Below are 19,659 nucleotides of genomic sequence, written 5' to 3' on the forward strand. Positions count from 1 at the left end.
ACCCTTCCTGGGAAGTAGGAAGGAGTCTTACAGTTTCTGGCTACAAAATAGGGCTGAAGATAAGGATGGAGCTGATGTCTTGCATTCTTCTTTTCTCTTGGAGACAATGAGATCGTTAGGTGGTTCTGGAACAGGTTCTGGTCATCTCAAAGTTATCATTCTGAGACATTTTTTCTGGATGGAGAATGCTCACAAAGGGCAAGTGTTAGGGAATGTTGTCTTGGAGAAGTAAACATCAGGTGCATAATACAGTTGTAGCTAGAGGACAATCATTTTCAGCATGCAATTAAGCAAGAAAGAGAGGGGGTAAACAACTGTCAGAGCCGACTTGAATGGGTGGAAAGCATAAGGGCTTAATAAGGACAAAGATAATGAGGGGGCTTCAACTAGTTTGTGCTACAGCACAACTATTTGTGCTTAGAATCCCTAAGACCACAGTAGACTAAAAAAAAATTCACAATCTTAAAGTTGAGAGTTATGTTTTATCCAGTGGGATTTTTTAGGACTTTAAGCCCAGGAAGCAGCATGTCAGGTAACCCTCAGAGAATTGCTATGAGGAGGCAAGGGTTGGGGTGGAGAGGGAGTCAGGTTATATAGAACTTTTGCAACAAAGAGCAGGTAGTCTGAATGTCAAAGGATTATTGAAAATTAATGAAAACCAAGTATTCCAAATTAAGGAATTTAGCACTTTTCTATGTGTGAAAAGATGCAAGAATCTGGGCTCACTGAAATCATTCCTTTGATATGCATCTCGTCTATCAGGGGCCAGTATTCTGTGTTTTTATATTATGAGTTTCATCAAGGCTCACCTTAGGAAGTGGCTGCTGTCATTTATCTGTTTAGATGGAGAGTATTCTTTCCTTACTGAGTTCCCTCAGGGCTCACCAGCTCACATTCCAGTGATGGACAACTGTGACATCCTTTGTTTGCTGATATGGTAGGAAATATTCCATTTCTCAACACTCAGGTTTAATTCATGAAAGGACTCACAGTACACAAAGGTGTTTTTTAATACTTGAGTTAATAGCAAATGGATGCAGAGAAGAATCAATGAAGAGAGAAAGTGCAAGGGGTGAACCTGGAAGAACACAGGCCCAAGCTTTTGCTTGTTGGGTTCCCTCAACCCAACATGTCCTTGGTGTTACCAACTAGAGAAGCTCACTCCTGTCTAGGAGGTTTTACTGTGCTCTGGCACATGGACATAGATTGCCTGTGCCCTAAACCTCAGGGAAGTCCCAGACCTCAGAAGAAAATAGGCATTTTCCACATTAAAAATGATTAAGGAAAAAAAAAATGATTAAAAAAGGTAGTTCAAACTTTTCTTAACACTTCATTAAGTGGGCAGTCTCCACTCCCAAGGACTCAAAGAACTGTAGATCATTTACAAAAACAGAATTATTTTTCAGTTTGCTGACCTGGCACCTTGGACAACTTGAGTCTAGATATTTATTTCAACACAGGCATGAAATAGGATCCAGATGTTCCTACTGGGAGGTGGGTGTCATACTGATGATCATAGGAGGAGCCCTGAATCTTTGAGCATCTATCACCCAAGGGCACAGAGCAGAGCATTCTCTATTCATTCTCTCAAGTGTGTCCACAGCATCCCAAAGTAACGGGCTTGATTTTGTAACTGGAAGGGTTAATTTTGAACTTTTTTTTTTTTTTTTTACTTTATTTTGCTTTACAATACTGTATTGGTTTTGCCATGCATTAACATGAATCCACCATGGGTGTACATGCGATCCCAAACATGAACCCCCCCTCCCACCTCCCTCCCCACAACATCCCTCTGGGTCATCCCCCTGCACCAGCCCCAAGCATGCTGTATCCTGCGTCGGACATACACTGGCGATTCAATTCTTACATGATAGTATACATGCTTCAATGCCATTCTCCCAAATCATCCCACCCTCTCCCTCTCCCTCTGAGTCCAAAAGTCTGCTATACACATCTGTGTCTTTTTTGCTGTCTTGCATACAGGGTCATCATTGCCATCTTTCTAAATTCCATATAATTTTGAACTTACGCTGGATCTGCTTCTATGACTTTAACCCTCATCCTGCAGATTTCTTGTTATTGTAGGCATACATAATGGCCTGCCTCAGGGAGATAAGCTGAGTCACCCACCTGTAAAAGACTGTAAAGAGGTGAAACTAAACACTCCTCTGCCTGAGGCTTTTCATTCTAGGGGACATTTGCAAGGATTGAATAGTTTTTTGCTCTCTTTTCCTCACCTCCTCCCTTTTCTCTGATCCATAAAAGAACCTGGCAACCAGGCCCTGTGCACGCTGACTCTTTTTGACAGTAGACCACCAGACTCCTGTCTGGGATGGGATTCTCCAGGCAAAAATACTGGAGTGGGTTGCCATGCCCTCCTCCAGGGGATCTTCCCTACCCAGAGATTGAAATGGCGTTTCATGTGACTCCTGCATTTCAGGCAGATACTTTACCCCGAGCCATAGGGAAGTCCTAACAAGCCCCTCAGTTCAGTTCAGTCACTCAGTCATGTCCGACTTTTTGTTACCCCATGGACTACAGCATGCCAGACCTCCCTGACCATCACCAACTCCCGGAGTTCACCCAAACTCATGTCCATTGAGTCGGTGATGCCACTCAACCATCTCATCCTCTGTTGTCCCCTTCTCCTCTTGTTTTCCATCTTTCCCAGCATCAGGGACTTTTCAAATGAGTCAGCTCTTCGCATCAGGTGGCTAAAGTATTGGAGTTTCAGCTTCAACATCAGTCCTTCCAATGATCATTGAGGACTAATCTCCTTTAAGATGGACTGGTTGGATCTTCTTGTAGTCCAAGGGACTCTTAAGAGTCTTCTCCAATACCACAGCTCAAAAGCATCAATTCTACAACACTCAGCTGTCTTTATAGTCCAACTCTCACATCCAAACATGACTACTGGAAAAACCATACCTTGACTAGATGGATCTTTGTTGACAAACTAATGTCTCTGCTTTTTAATACGCTGTCTAGGTTGGTCATAACTTTCCTTTGAAGAAGTAAGCGTCTTTTTGTTTCATGGCTGCAGTCACCATCTGCAGTGATTTTGGAGCCCCAAAAATAAAGTCTGCCACAATTTCCACTGTTTTTCCATCTAGTTGCCATGAAGTGATGGGACCAGATGCCATGATCGTTGTTTTCTGAATGTTGAGCTATAAGCCAACTTTTTCACTCTCCCCTTTCAATTGTATTAAGAGGCTCTTTACATTTTGTTCACTTTCAGCCATAAGGGTGGTTTCATCTGCATATCTGAGGTTATTGATGTTTTTCCCAGAAATCTTGATTCCAGCTTATGCATCATCCAGCCCAGCGTTTCTTATGATGTACTCTGCATAGAAGTTAAATAAGCACAGTGACAATATATGGCCCTGAAGTACTCCTTTCCCTATTTGGAACCAGTCTGCTGTTCCATGTCCAGTTCTAACTGTTGCTTCCTGACCTATATACAGGTTTCTCAAGAGGTAGGTCAGGTGGTCTGGTATTCCCATCTGTTTCAGAATTTGCCACAGTTTATTGTGATCCACACAGTTAAAGGCTTTGGCATAGTCAATAAAGCAGAAATAGATGTTTTTCTGGAACTCTCCTGCTTTTTCGATGATCCAGGGGTTGTTGGCAATTTGATCTCTGATTCCTCTGCCTTTTCTAAATCCAGCTTGAACATCTGGAATCTCACAGTTCACATAATGTTGAGGCCTGGCTTGGAGTATTTGAGCACTACCTTGCTAGTGTGTGAAATGAGTGCAATTATGCAGTAGTCTGAGCATTTTTTGGCATTGCCTTTCTTAGGGATTGGAATGAAACCTGACCTTTTGCAATCCTGTGGTCACTGCTGAGTTTTCCCAAATTTGCTGGCATATTGAGTGCAACTTTCAGAGCATCATCTTTTAGGATTTGAAATAGCTCAGCTGGAATTCCCTCACCTCCACTAGCTTTGTTCATAGTGATGCTTCCTAAGGCCCCCTTGACTTCACATTCCAGGATGTCTGGCTCTAGGTGTGTGATTACATCATCCAGATTATCTGGGATAAGAGATACATATTAAGAATATTCTCCATATGTTGATCATGATAATATTTTCTGTACATGTGTTTGGTTGAAAGCTTCCACTATTATAAAGAAAGTGTGAAGGCATCACACTATCTGTGAAAATGAAAGTCACTCAGTTGTATCCAACTCTTTGCAACCCTATGGACTATACAGTCCATGGAATTCTCCAGGCCACAGTACCAGAATGGGTAGCCATTCCCTTCTCCAGGGGATCTTCCCAAGCCAGAGATCAAACCCAGATCTTGCACATTGCAGGTGAATTTTTTACCAGCTGAGCCACCAGAAGCCATCAGAAATACTAATTTAGTATTCTTCCTGTTCCTGGACCAGAGCTCCTAAAACCACTGGATTTCCTAAGAGATGACAGCACCAAGTGAACATTTTATCACGTGAGTGAGGTGACAAACAAAGCCTCAGTCGAACCTTAGAGTGGATGTTGGTTGTCTGGATAACCAACACTTGATTAGGGGGTGGAGTTTTAACTTCCACCTTCACGTTTTCCCTGCCCCCATGCCTCAAAGAGAGGTGAGGGCTTGAAAGGTAAACCCATCACAAATCCCTAAAGATTTAATGAATTGTGATTTGTGATAAAGCCTCTACAGAAACCTCAACAGAGCATGTTATTCATGGTATTCTAAGGAACTGAGATCAATCCAGGCAAAAATGTGGGTATACTCCATCATGGCTCACTTGGACCAGTGCAAAAGCCTTACCAGAGGCCTCTGACTCTGCCTTTGCCCCCTAGAGACCACTCTCCACACTGCAGCCACAAGAATTGTGTTTCAAAGTGAATTCTATCCGTGAGTCTCATGACCAATTCCTCTTTGCCTGAGAGTCAGATTCTGATTTTTAAAGTTTTACAAAGCTCTTCATGATCTGTCCCCGTGGCCTCTCTGTCTCATCCCTTTCCATTCTCCTTCCCCTCAACCCACTCAGTCCCAGATACCCTGGGCCTGTCTGCTGCTCAATCACACCAGGGACAATTTTGAGAGCCTCTCCTCAAGGCCTCCTTATCACAGAGCATTTCCCTGGCCCTTGCTGGCTTCCTTTATCCCCACCATTCTCCCTCTTCACAACACTCATCATGACCTGGTATAGGATTTTCCCTTGTCTTTATTGTGTGTCTCCCTCCTAGAAGGATATTATTTTACTATATATATATATATTTTTTAAACAGCAGTTTCCCTACACAAAACATATGCTTTCAGAACCAAAAGGATACATTTTGATAAATATTTCTAGGTAAATGACTCTCCTATTTTATACTCATGCTAAGTGCCTTGTCATTGAAGAAAGTGGATAGAGTAAAATTCTTGTTAGTCCCTATGATGATGAGGCCTGTTTATAAAATTATGAATGTAACTGTCTTTAAAAGAAAATGAAATAAAGTCTGATAGGGGAGCAAGAGGAAGGGCATTGTGTCTTGAGTAATATCATAGCAGCCTGGAAAAAGCAGTCTTGGCCCCACGAACAAACTCAAGAAAGTAATGCCTTTCTTGCTCAACCTGTAGTTGCCTCTGGAGAGAAGATGCTCAGCTGCCACTCAACTCTCTGATTTATTTCATAACAGAGAAATGATCATTATTTGACACATATTTATTTTTGGAATTGTTGTGAGGAAATGTAGGTATGTTGACAAATCTTTCAGACTAAAACATTTGGTGGAAAACACACATTCCTGACAACAAATGTGTGAATTCTTCGTACTCATGACTGGTAATTCTTTCTAAAAACTCTAAAAACATGGACTTCCTGCTCTCATGAAAAAAACTGCAGATGGAATTGTCCCAGGACACAGAGCATGTAGGTAATATGATCAAGACAAGACAAACACAGTCTGTCACAATCCATTTAAATAAGTACCCAATTCTGCCAGGAATTCTGAAAGTGCCAAGAAGTGGTCAGGTTTTGATTTGTTTTGTTTTGTTTTAATTGGAGACTAATTACTTTACAATATTGTAGTGTTTTTTGCCATGCATTGACATGAATCAGCCATGGGTGTACATGTGTTCCCCATCCTGAATCCTCCTCCTAACTGCCTCCCCATCCCATCCCTCAGGGTCATCCCAGTACAACATCCCTGATCGCCTGTCTCATGTATTGAACCTAGACTGGTGATCTATTTCACATATGGTAATATATATGTTTTAATGCTATTCTCTCAAATCATCCCACCCTTGCCTTCTCCCACAGAGTCCAAAAGTCTGTTCTTTATACCTGTGTTTCTTTTGCTCTCTCATATATAGGGTCATCGTTCAGTTCAGTTCAGTTCAGTTCAGTCGCTCAGTCACGTCCAATTCTTTGCGACCCCGTGAATCACAGCATGCCAGGCCTCCCTGTCCATCACGAACTCCCGGAGTTCACTCAGACTCATTTCCATTTAGTCGGTGATGCCATCCAGCCATCTCATTCTCTGTCGTCCCCTTCTCCTCCTGCTCCCAATCCCTCCCAGCATCAGGGTCTTTTCCAATGAGTCAACTCTTCACATGAGGTGGCCAAAGTATTGGAGTTTCAGCTTTAGCATCAGTCCTTCCAATGAGCACCCAGGACTGATCTCCTTTAGGATGGACTAGTTGGACCTCCTTGCAGTCCAAAGGACTCTCAAGAGTCTTCTCCAACACCGCAGTTCAAAAGCATCAATTCTTCAGTGCTCAGCTTTCTTCACAATCCAACTCTCACATCCATACATGACCACTGGAAAAACCATAGCCTTGACTAGACAGACCTTTGTTGGCAAAGTAATGTCTCTGCTTTTGAATATGCTGTCTAGGTTGGTTATAACTTTCCTTTCAAGGAGTCAGTGTCTTTTAATTTCATGGCTGCAATCAACATCTGCAATGATTTTGGAGCCCCCAAAATAAAGTCTGACACTGTTTCCAGTGTTTCCCCATCTATTCGCCATGAAATGATGGGACCAGATGCCATGATCTTCATTTTCCGAACGTTGAGCTTTAAGCCAACTTTTTCACTCTCCTCTTTCATCATTACCATTTGCTAAATTCCATATATATGCGTTAATATACTGTACTGGTGGCTTTCTTTTTGACTTACATCACTCTGTATAATAGGCTCAAGTTTCATCCACCTCATTAGAACTGATTCAAATGCGTTCTTTTTAATTGCTGAATATATGTACCACAGCCTTTTTATCCATTTGTCTGCCAATGGGCATTTAGATTGCTTCCATATCCTAGCTATTGTAAACAGTGGTCTGATGAACATTGGGGTAGACGTGTCACTTTCAACTCTGGTTTCCTCGGTGTGTATGCCCAGCAATGGGATTTCTGGGTCATGTGGCAGTTCTATTTCCAGGTTATAAGGAATATTTGCACTGTTTTCCATAGTGGCTGTACAAGTTTGCATTCCCACCAACAGCGTAAGAGGGTTCCCTTTCCTCTGCACCTTCTCCAGCATTTATTGTTTGTAAAATTTTTGATAGCAGCCATTCTGACTGGTGTGAGATGGTAACTCATTGTGGTTTTGATTGCATTTCTCTGATAATGAGAGATATTGACCATCTTTTCATGTGTTTGTTAGCCATCTGTATGACTTCTGTGGAGAAATGTCTGTTTAGCTCTTCAGCCCATTTTTTGATTGGGTCGTTTATTTTTCTGGTATTGAGCTTCATGAGATGCTTGTATATTTTTGAGATTAATTCTTTGTCAGTTGCTTCATTTGTTATTATTTTCTTCAATTCTGAAGGCTGTCTTTTCACCTTGCTTAGAGTTTATTTCATTGTGCAAAAGCTTTTAAGTTTAATTAGTCCCATTTGTTTCTTTTTGCTTTTATTGCCATTTCTCTGGGGGGTTGAACATAAAGGATCCTGCTGTGATTTATGTCAGAGAGGGTTTTGCTTATGTTTTCTTCTTGGAGTTTTATAATTTATGGTCTTACATTTAAATCTGTAGTCCATTTTGAGCTTATTTTTGTGTATGGTGTTAGAAAGTTTTCTAGTTTCATTCTTTTACAAGTGGTTGACCAGTTTTCCCAGCACCACTTGTTAAAGAGATTGTCTTTTCTCCATTGTATATTCTTGCCTCCTCTGTCAAAGATTAGGTGTCCATATGTGCCTGGGTTTATCTCCGGGCTTTCTATTTTGTTCCATGGATCTATATTTCTGTCTTTGTGCCAGTGCCATACTGTCTTGATGACTGTAACTTTGCAGTATAGTCTGAAGTCAGGCAGGTTGATTCCTCCCATTCCATTCTTCTTTCTCAAGATTGTTTTGGCTGTTTGAGGTTTTTTGCATTTCCATACAAATTGTGAAATCATTTGTTCTAGTTCTCTGAAAAATACCATTGGTTGCTTGATAGGGATTGCATTGAATCTATAGATTGCTTTGGAAAGTATACTCATTTTCACTATATTGATTCTTCCAATCCATGAACATGGTATATTTCTCCATCTATTTCCGTCATCTTTGATTTCTTTCATCAGTGTTTTATAGTTTTCTACATATAGGTCTTTTGTTTCTTTAGGTAGATTTATTCCTAAGTATTTTATTTTTTCGTTGTGTTGGTGAATGGAATTGTTTCCTTAATTTCTCTTTCTGTTTTCTCATTGTTAGTGTATAGGAATGAAAGGGACTTCTGTGTGTTAATTTTCTATCTTGCATATTTACTATATTCATTGACTAGCTCTAGTAATTTTCTGGTGGTGTCTTTAGAGTTTTCTATGTAGAGGATGATGTCATCTGCAAACTGAGAGTTTTACTTCATCTTTTCCAATCTGAATTCCTTTCATTTCTTTTTCTTCTCTGATTGCTGTGGCTAAAACTACCAAAACTATGTTGAATAGTAATGATAAGAGTAGGCACCCTTGTCTCATTCCTGACTTTAGGGGAAATGTTTCCAATTTTTCACCATTGAGGATAATGTTTGCTGTGGGTTTATCATATATGGCTTTTATTATGTTGATGTATATTCCTTCTATGCCTGTTTTCTGGAGGGTTTTTTGTTATCATAAATGGGTATTGAATTTTGTCAAACACTTTCTCTGCATCTATTGAGATAATAATATGGTTTTTAATCTTTCAATTTGTTAATGTGGTGTATCACATTAATTGGTTTGCCAATATTGAAGAATCCTTGCATCCCTAGGATAAACCCCACTTGGTCATGAGGTATGATCTTTTTAAATGTTGTTGGATTCTGTTTGCTAGAATTTTGTGAAGGATTTTTGCATCTATATTCATCAATGATATTGGCCTGTAGTTTTCTTTTTTGTGTGTGTGGCATCTTTGTATGATTTTGGTATTAGGGTGATAGTGGCCTCATAGAATGAGTTTGGCAGTTTACCTTCCTCTGCAATTTTCTGGAAGAGTTTGAGTAGGATAGGTGTTAACTCTTCTCTAAATTTTTGGTAAATTTCAGCTGTGAATCCATCTGGTCCTGGGCTTTTGTTTGTTGGAAGATTTTTTTATTACAGTTTCGATTTTGGTGCTTGTGATGGGTCTGTTAAGATTTTCTATTTCTTCCTGGTTCAATTTTGGAAGGTTCTACTTTTCTAAGAATTCTTCCATTTCTTCCTAGTAGTTCATTTTATTGGCATATAGTTCCTGACAGTAGTCTCTTATGATCTTTTGTATGTCTATGTTGTCTGTTGTGATTTTTCCGTTTTCATTTCTAATATTGTTGATTTGATTCTTCTCCTTTTCTTTCTTTTTGAGTCTACCTAACTGTGTGTCATGAAATTAAGACGCTTACTCCTTGGAAGAAAAGTTATGACCAACCTAGAGAGCATATTCAAAAGCAGAGACATTACTTTGCCGACTAAGGTCCGTCTAGTCAAGGCTATGGTTTTTCCAGTAGTCATGTATGGATGTGAGAGTTGGACTGTGAAGATGGCTGAGCACTTTAGAATTGATGCTTTTGAACTGTGGTGTTGGAGAAGACTCTTGAGAGTTCCTTTGGACCGCAAGGAGATCCAACCAGTCCATTCTGAAGATCAGCCCTGGGATTTCTTTGGAAGGAATGATGCTAAAGCTGAAACTCCAGTACTTTGGCCACCTCATGTGAAGAGTTGACTCATTGGAAAAGACTCTGATGCTGGGAGGGATTGGGGGCAGGAGGAGAAGGGGACGACCGACGATGAGATGGCTGGATGGCATCACGGACTCGATGGACGTGAGTCTGAGTGAACTCCAGGAGTTGGTGATGGACAGGGAGGCCTGGCGTGCTACGATTCATGGGGTCGCAAAGAGTCAGACACGACTGAGCAACTGAACTGAACTGAACTGAACTGTGTGTCTATTTTATTTACCTTCTCAAAGAACCAGTTTTTAGTTTTGTTGATTTTTGCTAGTCTCCATTGTCTCTTTTTCAATTATTTCTGCTCTAATTTTTATGATTTCTTTCCTTCTACTAACCCTGGGATTCCTCATTTCTTCTTTTTCTAGCTGTTTTAGATGTGGTTAGGTTATGTATTTGATTTTTCTCTTCTTTCTTGAGGTAAGCTTGGATTGCTATGAACCTTCCTCTTAGCACTACTTTTACTGAATCCCATAGGTTTTGGGGTCTCATATTTTCATTTTCATTCATTTATATGGATATGTTGATTTATTTTCGGTGACTTCCCTGGTGGCTCAGACAGTAAAGCGTCTGTCTACAATGCAGGAGACCCAGGTTCGATCCTTGGGTCAGGAAGATCCCCTGGAGAAGGAAATGGCAATCCATTCCAGTACTAGTGCCTGGAAAATCCCATGGACAGAGGAGCCTGGTAGGCTACAGTCCAAGGGGTCGCAAAGAGTTAGCTACAATTGAGTGGCTTCACATTTATTTTCTGATTTCTTTCGTGATTTGTTGGTTATTCTGAAGCATGTTGTTTAGCCTCCATATGTTTGTATTTTTAATAGTTTTTTTTTTCCTGTAGTTCATATCTAATCTTACTGCATTGTGATCAGAAAATATGCTTGAAATGATTTCAATTTTTTTTGAATTTACTAAGGCTAGATTTATGGCCCAGGATGTGATTTATCCTGAATAATATCCTGTGTGCACTTGAGAAAAAAGTGAAATTCATTGTTTTGGGTTGAAATGTCCTATAGATATCAATTAGGTCTAACTGGTCCATTGCATCCTTTAAAGTTTGTGTTCCCTTGTCAATTTTATGTTGAGTTGATCTATCCGTAGGTGTGCATGGGGTATTAAAGTCTCCCACTATTATTGTGTTACTGTTAATTTCCCCTTTCATCAGTTCAGTCAGTTCAGTCTCTCAGTTGTGTCCGACTCTTTGCAACCCCATGAAACACAGCACGTCAGGCCTCCCTGTCCATCACCATCTCCCAGAGTTCACTCAGACTCATGTCCATCGAGTCCGTGATGCCATCCAGCCATCTCATCCTCGGTCGTCCCCTTCTCCTCCTGCCCCCAATCCCTCCCATCATCAGAGTCTTTTCCAATGAGTCAACTCTTCACATGAGGTGGCCAAAGTACTGGAGTTTCAGCTTTAGCATCATTCGTTCCAAAGAAATCCCAGGGCTGATCTCCTTCATAATGGACTGGTTGGATCTCCTTGCAGTCCAAGGGACTCTCAAGACTTGTTATCATTTGCCTTACATATGCAGTGCTCCTAAGTTGGGTGCATATATATTTATATTGTTATATCTTCTTGGAATGAGCCTTTGATCGTTATGTGTTTTCCTTCTTTGTCTCTTTTCATGTCCTTTATTTTAAAGTCTGTTTTATCTGATATGAGTATGGCTACTCCTGCTCTTAGTTGGTCACCATTTGCATGAAATATTGTTTTCCAGCCCTTCACTTTCGGTCTGTATGTGTCTCTTGTTTGGAGGTGAGTCTCCTGTAGGTGGGTCTCTTTTTTTGCATCCATTCAGTCAGTCTTTGTCTTTTGGTTGGGGCATTCAACCCATTTATATTTAAGGTAATTATTGATAAGTATGATCCTGTTGCCATTTAGTTGGTTGTTTTGGGTTTGAGTTAGAAACACTTTCTGTGTTTCCTGTCTAGAGAAGATCCTTTAACATTTGTTGAAGAGCTGGTTTGGTCGTGTTGACTTCGCTCAGCTTTTGCTTGTCTGTAAAGCTTTTGATTTCTCCTTCATATTTGAATGAGATCCTTAATGGGTATAGTATACTGGGATGTAGATTTTTCTCTTTCATCACTTTAAGTATGTCCTGCCATTCCCTTCTAGCCTGAAGAGTTTCTATTGAAAGATCAGCTGTTATCCTTATGGGAATCCCCTTGTGTGTTATTTGTTGTTTTTATTTTGCTGCTTTTAATATTTGCTCTTTGTGTTTGATCTTCATTAATTTGATTAATATGTATCTTGAGGTGTTCCAGCTTGGGTTTAACCTGTTTGGAACTCTTGATTCGTTGGACTTGGGTGGCCTTTTCCTTCCCCATTGTACGGAAGTTTTCAACTATTATATCCTCAAGTATTTTCTCACGCTCTTTCTTTTTGTCTTCTTCTTCTGGGACTCCTATGATTTAAATGTTGGGGCATTTAACATTGTCCCAGATATCTCTTGAGGTTGTTCTCATTTCTTTTAATTCATTTTTCTTTTTTCCTTTCTGCTTCATTTATTTCCTCCATTCTATCTTCCACCTCACTTTTCCTATCTTCTGCTTCAGTTATTCTACTGTTGGTTCTCTCAGAGCAGTTTTTATCTCAGTTATTGCATTATTAATTATTGATTGACTCTTTTTTATTTCTTCTAGGTCCTTGTTAAACATGTCTTTGTCTTCTCAATCCTTGTCTCTAGTCTATATATCTTTAACTCCACTTTGTTTTCAAGATTTTGGATCATCTTCCCTATCATTATTCTGAATTCTTTTTCAGGTAGACTCCCTATCTCCTCCTCTTTTGTTTGGTTTGGTTATCATGTTCCTTTACCTGCTGAATATTTCTCTGCCTTGTCATTTTGTTTAGATTGCTGTGTTTGGGGTGGCCTTTCTGTATGCTGGAAGTTTGTGGTTCCTCTTTATTGTGGAGGTTGCTCCCTGTGGCTCGGGTTGGACTATTGGCTTGTCAAAGTTTCCTGGATAGGGAGGCTTGCGGTGGTGTTCTGGTGGGTGGAGCTGAATCTCTCCTTTCTGGAGTGCAATTAAGTGTCCAGTAGTGAGTTTTTAGGTGTCTATAGGTTTGGTGTAACCTTGGGCAGCCTGTATTTTAATGCACAGGGCTATGTTCCTGCGTTTCTGGAGAATTAGTGTGGTATGTACTGCTCTGGAACATGTTGGCTCTTGGGTGGAGGTTGATTTCAGTGTAGGTATGGAGGCTTTTGGATGAGCTCTTGTCAATTAATGTTCTTTGGAGCCAGGAGTTTTCTGGGGTTCTCAAGTTTTGTATTTAAGCTTCTTGCCTCAGACTTTTAGTCTTATTCTTACAGTAGCCTCAATACTTCTCCATCCATACAGCACAGACAATAAAACATCTAGGTGAAAAAATTCTCCACAGTGAGGGACACCCAGAGAGATTCAGAGTTACATGGAGGAGAGAGAAGGGAGCAGGGAAAGAGAGTTGACCAGAAGGACAAGAGAGGGACTCAAAAGGGGAGCAACCAATCTAGGCAGTAATCAGTTATTTAAGTGTTCTCCACAGCCCTCAACACCCAAAGAGATTCACAGAGTTCAGTAGATAAGAGAAGGGAGAGGGAAGAGATAGAGGTGACATGGGGGAGAAAAGGGAGATTCAAAAGAGGAGAGAGCAATCAAGCCAGGAATCACACCCCTAAGTAAAAATGGGTACTGAAGATTAGATTCTTAATGGTAGAAAATTGATAACAAATACCAAAAACCAGACATTAAAAATCTAGAGCAGAGGTTAGACTCCCAAAGATGCGATATTAAAAATACAAAACAAAACAAAAAACACCGAAAAAATCAATCGCAAAAATTATAAAATATATGTATATGAAATTTGCTTTAAAAATAGGGTATTTTTTTGCAAGGTAGTAGTAGGTTATAACGGAGAAGGCAATGGCACCCCACTCCAGTACTCTTGCCTGGAAAATCCTATGGACAGAGGAGCCTGGTAGGCTGCAGTCCATGGGGTCGCTAAGAGCAGGCACGACTGAGCGACTTCACTTTCACTTTTCACTTTCATGCATTGGAGAAGGAAATGGCACCCCACTCCAGTATTCTTGCCTGGAGGATCCCAGAGACAGAGGAGCCTAGTGTGCTGCTGTCTATGGGGTCGCACAGAGTTGGACACGACTGAAGCAACTTAGCAGCAGCAGCAGCAGTAGGTTATAAAAAGGAAAATTAAAGGAGTAATAAAAAACTTAAAAATAAAAAATTGTTTTAAATTAAAAAATGATAATAGTAAAAATATATTTAGGAATTTCTCTGGAGCTGTAAAGGGCAGTGTGGGGTCAGTTCAGTTTCAGATAGTTCCCTGTTCCAGCTTATACTTCTTCTCAAGGTCTATACACCGCTTCCAATGCTTAGTCAATGCTAACTACAGGGTTTTAATCTGTTGCACCTGTCACTTCCAAAGCGGTTCCCTCTTCTTTGTTTATTTTGGCTTCCTCTGTTTGCAAGTCTCTTCAATGTCTAATTTCCACCCTAGCACAAAAGGGTGAAGGTGGTCACTTATTTAGGTTCACTTGTTTGGTTGTGCTGTGGGGAGGGAGGAACACTGCAAACAAATATCACTGGTTTGTGTAGGGAGTGCTTGCAGTGTATGGACCACACTGGGTTTGCCCCAGCTCATGGCTTGTGTGCCTTCCCAGTCTACTCTGCTCAGGCTCCTGGTGCTTCTGCAGGGGAACTATCCAAAGTGGGCCCTGGGTTTTGTGCACTTCCCAGGTCTAAGCTGCTCAGGTTCAGGTTCTCAGGTACTCCACAAAGGCACAGACTCGGTTGGGCATGCGTTCTGTGCCCTTCCCAGGTCCAAGGAGCTCCGGAGACCAGGTGCTTGGTGAGTGCACTGTCCCAGGTGGGTTGCATGTCTTAATCACCTTCCCAGTCCAAGCCTCTTGGTTTCCCAGAAGTGCTGCAAAGCACCGTCTAAGGCATGCCCTGTGTCTCCTCTGGGGAGCTGATATCAGGCTTCGACCTTCTTGGCAGATGTCAACCGTCCAGGATCCCAGGAAGACTTGGTTAGCAACTGGGAGCCTGCTCACAGTTAGGTGGAGGATGCCATCTCTGGGGCAGAAATTGCCCCTTGCCTTCTGGCTCTGGCTAGTGCCCACCTGCCTCTCTGCCTCTGGCAGGGGGATGGGCTGGTCCATTCCCGGTTAGCTCTCCTTTGGTATTCGCTCAATCTTTTGTTCTGTGAGCGGGCCAGGCTGCACCTTAGGTTAGAGTTTTTCATGGGAAAGTTCTCTCTCTCTCTCTCTCTCTCTCTTTTTTCTCTTTCTCTGGCTATCCCAAAGTTTTGGTTGGGATCACATTAGCTCCCTCATATTGTCCTCAGGGCATTCAGGCCCGGTCCTTAGCCTAAGCATACAACTCGTGCCTCCCTGCTCAGCCCCCGCTCTCTGGTGGCAGACACAGGCATCTGGATTATTTCTTCGCTGGGACTTGCCATTAGCCGCGTATTCTGTGTGTGTGTGTGTGTGTGTGTGTGTGTGTGTGTGTGTGTGTGTGTGTTTCTCCTTCCAGTTATGTTGTCCTCTGAAATTACAAAACTCCACAGACACTCTGGTGAGAGGGTTTCCTGGTGTTTGGAAACTTCTCCTCCATGACTCCCTCCCTGGGATGGGTCTTCATACCTAACACTTTTGTCTCTCTTTTTGTCTCTTATATTTTGTTCTACCTCCTTTCGAAGAGAATGGGCTGCCTTTCTGGGTGCCTGGTGTCCTCTGCCAGCATTCTAAAGTTGTTTTGTGGAAGTTGCTCAGCAGTAAAATAATCTTTCGATGAATTTGTGTGGAGAAATTGGTTCTGAGTTCTGTTCCTCTGCCATCTTAGGACTGCCACACCCCCCATGGTGAGGGATTTTGAGTACTCGGCTCAACATGATATAGTCCCCAGTGTCTGTGGCCCAGACACAAATGGTAGAAAAGAGAGAATCTGAGTTTGTCCCAGACACCAAATAATTGGGATCTCTACCAACAGGAACAAGTTCCCCCACACCAACTGGGCATCCAGAAGTCAATTCACTTCTGACGCTAAATCCTCAGAGGTGACCCTGTACCCACAGGGTGAGGACTCCATCTCTGAGAACTGCCCATAGTTCAGGAGTTGATCTCGAGCCCTGGGGTCATGCACACGTGTAAACAATTGGCTATAATTTCTGAGATCCTTTGACTCACCTCCCATGTTGAACATCGGAACCACTCATTGAGTTCAGATAAGCCCTTTACATACTATTGCCACTCATTATCAATGATAAAACTCAGGGACAGCAAAATGGAGAAGTATAAGGCAAAGAAGGAGTAGGAAATGCTGAGTCTCCATGCCACCTCAGGACATGCCTCCCTTACAAACCCTTGATGTTATCACCTCCCTTGAAGCTCTCTGATTCTAGTGTTGGTGAGTTTCAATTGAGGATTGGATGGAGGCAAATTGATGAAATCTTTGACCATTGTTAATGGAACTCAGTATCAGCACTCACTCCTCTCCCCAAAGTAACTGGGGACTGATCACTTAACCCTCTAATCATCTGATGGCATGTTCTGAATCCAGGTACACACACTGTCTAAGGCCTCATCCTTCACTGATCTCATTACTTAGAGAATGACAATAAAATCCAAGTGTTTTAGGAGGCCTAGGGCATGAACCAGGGCAAGGATCAAATATGGATCTTTTTACTATGCTAAAGTGGTTTTTAGGGATGGGGTAGAGTCTAGCAATAGACAGTGTCAGAGATAAAGTTCATGATTCTGTAAAATGAGGTGGGATATTTTTATTTAAAACTGAACACATAATGACAATTTTTTGAGAGTCAAGAAATGTCCCTGGAGTTCAACTGCTTACTTTCCAGAAGAAATCCAGAGAGGGCTAACAGCATCCACCACACCCCTCTTCCTGCCCCTTCCATGGACTCACCTCCTTTCCCTTCGGTCTGTAGAGGAGAGGTGAGCTGGAACTTACTCTGAGCATTGTTGCTTGTTTCACCTCCAGGGATGATGCCCAGCATGGTGCCCAGGAGAATGAACAGGGCTGCAGAGGATCAGAGTCTGCTCATGTTTGTGACCTTGCAAAGGGTGTCTATGGAAAGACAGATGCTGAGAGATCAGTTTATATCCCAGCAGATGGGTAAGAACAGGTGAGAAGGAGGGGAGTGAGGAAATGGAGGATTTGGGATCAGTCATGTACAACGTGTAATCTCCCCTGCTTCCATTGTCCTGCTTCTGCTGGTGCATGCATGTCTGCTGAGTCACTCAGTCTGGTCTGACTCTGAGATTTCCACGGACTATACCGCCAGGCTCCTCTGTCTTGTTTCTGTCTGGTGGGTCCAAATGCCAAGTACCCATATTCTCAAACTTGACTCTGTCTGTGGTCTAATGAAAACACAGAATGTGATTCTACAGGTTGAATTTTGTGCAATATGGTCACACAAGAAGCATCCCAGCTCCTAGAGCAGCACATGGCATTGGATGGCCAGTGAGTGGATGAGAGACGATCAAAAGCCAAGTAAGTAAACCATAGCGTGTTAGCTCAGGTCCTCCTTTACAGACTCATGCATGCGTCATCACATGTGGGTACCAATGCCCCCTGTCTTACATTAACCCTACCTACTTCAGAAAACAGGTATGACACAGGTAAGCTACCAGCAATCATTGTGGCAGCATCTCTATTGGAAATATACCAGCTCTTTGCCTGGCAATGGCCCAGTCAGATGTTGAGCTGGGGGGAGAGCATCTCCATCTGGGGCACAAAACCTTATATTCTGGGTAGAAACAAAGTAAAGGGAACCGGCAAAAGGGAGGAAGAGACAAACAGCGTCTCCAGAACTGACCGCCCACTGTCCCTCACCGGGTTTCACCAACAGGAGAGCTACCTCCCTGAGTAGATCCCAGGGACCTTGGAAATCGCTCGCAACACTACCCCACCACAACTGTGGACTCTGCAACAGTGGTTCTTAGAACAGAGGACCCAGTTGGAGTCCCAGTTCTTCCTTTTGCTAACTCTGAGATCTGGGGCCTTATTTTATAACTAAAAACAACAACACTCAGAAATGTTGAGAATTTACCAAAGATTTCAAGGAAAGGAGTAACAGCACCAGCACCCTGTGTGTTCTCACTTATTTAAATACCCTGCTTGCTGAGGTCCACAAGTCTAACTTCACCGATCTGAATTGAAACAGATACTCTCTGTTCTCCAGGTGCATCCATCCTAAATCTTTTAGAAGCAGAACAGGGTAATGTCATCAAAATCCCTTTACTTGGGAGAGTGGGGACCTGCCATCTTAGAAAATGAATAAAGGAGAAAAGTGCCATCTCTATGCTGCCATTCTCTTCCTTGAAGGATTCTAAGCATGATTAATAGAATAATGCAGTCAAAATGCTTACACAGAGCCTGGGATACTAAATGGTAATTGCCCTTCTTTAACTAAAGTAAGAACTCCCTCCCGCCTATGACTTCAGGGAATGGGATTCCTTAGAAAAGTGGACAACTGAGCCTCATGCCTAGTCTCCTGAGTCTCCTCCTTATCCAGGAGGACAACCTTCCCCCAAATTTGACTGAACTTAGAAGGAAAGCTCATGTGGAGATTTGTATCGCCCAGGTTTAGGTGTGGCTTGAGGTGGCTATTAAGAGGTCGATGATTCTGTCATGTGTTTGCTTCCTACACTCGGTGGGGCACAGTCTTTGGACAGTGAACTGGGAGGTGCCCACTGTCTGGAGAACAATGAGAAAGACCAATATTCCCATGGACCTTCTTGATTAAGGTTTGCAGTTTCAAGCAAAAGACACCAATCCATTCAGTTTAATTTAGTATATGCATTTATTGAAATGCATTATTGAATTATTTTTAAAACTGCATTGTTATTGAAATATAGCCACAGTGTTTGAAGCTATGGAAAGAAAAATTGCAACATCATAGTAGGATCAGGAAGCTTCAACATCACAAACCCTTCTCCCATTACTGATTCTGAGAACTGGTTGTGAGACATTCCACTTTGGACACTGAAAAAGAGAGCAGTGATGGTAGGGAGGGGGATGAAGCTGAGGATGCAGTGAGGATATGGGTGAAGACAAAAATCCTTCATCAAACTGCAGGCTCTATAGCTACTCTGGTCATGACGAATGTGCTCCTACATTCCTTCCTTTCTTTCTCAAATAATTAGGAACTGTTGCCTTGGTGCCAGGAGCTGAGCTAAGTGCTAGAAATTAAGGGAAGACATTCTCATAGTGCTGAGAGCCATCTGGGTGAGACAGAATTAGACATGTTGACCAATAGAAGAAAGGAATTAGGTTCTGCTGAAGAGGGGAGGAGAGAGAAGGACTGCAAGAGACTGAACAGTTTCAGAAGCAGCCATGGCCCAGCCCTGCAGGGGTCCTCCTCAGGTGTCACATTTTCTGGGAACCTCTCTTCACATATCCTCTGCAAAAAGAAAGGAACTTGTTGAGTGCCATCATTTTAGCCCCAGACATGGACACCTATCATCTTGACAGAGCCTGGAGTTTCCAAAAAATATGAAACTATAGTCTCCATGATCCAAATGGCCAAAAAGAGGGAAGCGAGTTT

Source organism: Budorcas taxicolor, chromosome 13 (assembly GCF_023091745.1).
Source record: "Budorcas taxicolor isolate Tak-1 chromosome 13, Takin1.1, whole genome shotgun sequence".
Taxonomy (NCBI): domain Eukaryota; kingdom Metazoa; phylum Chordata; class Mammalia; order Artiodactyla; family Bovidae; genus Budorcas; species Budorcas taxicolor.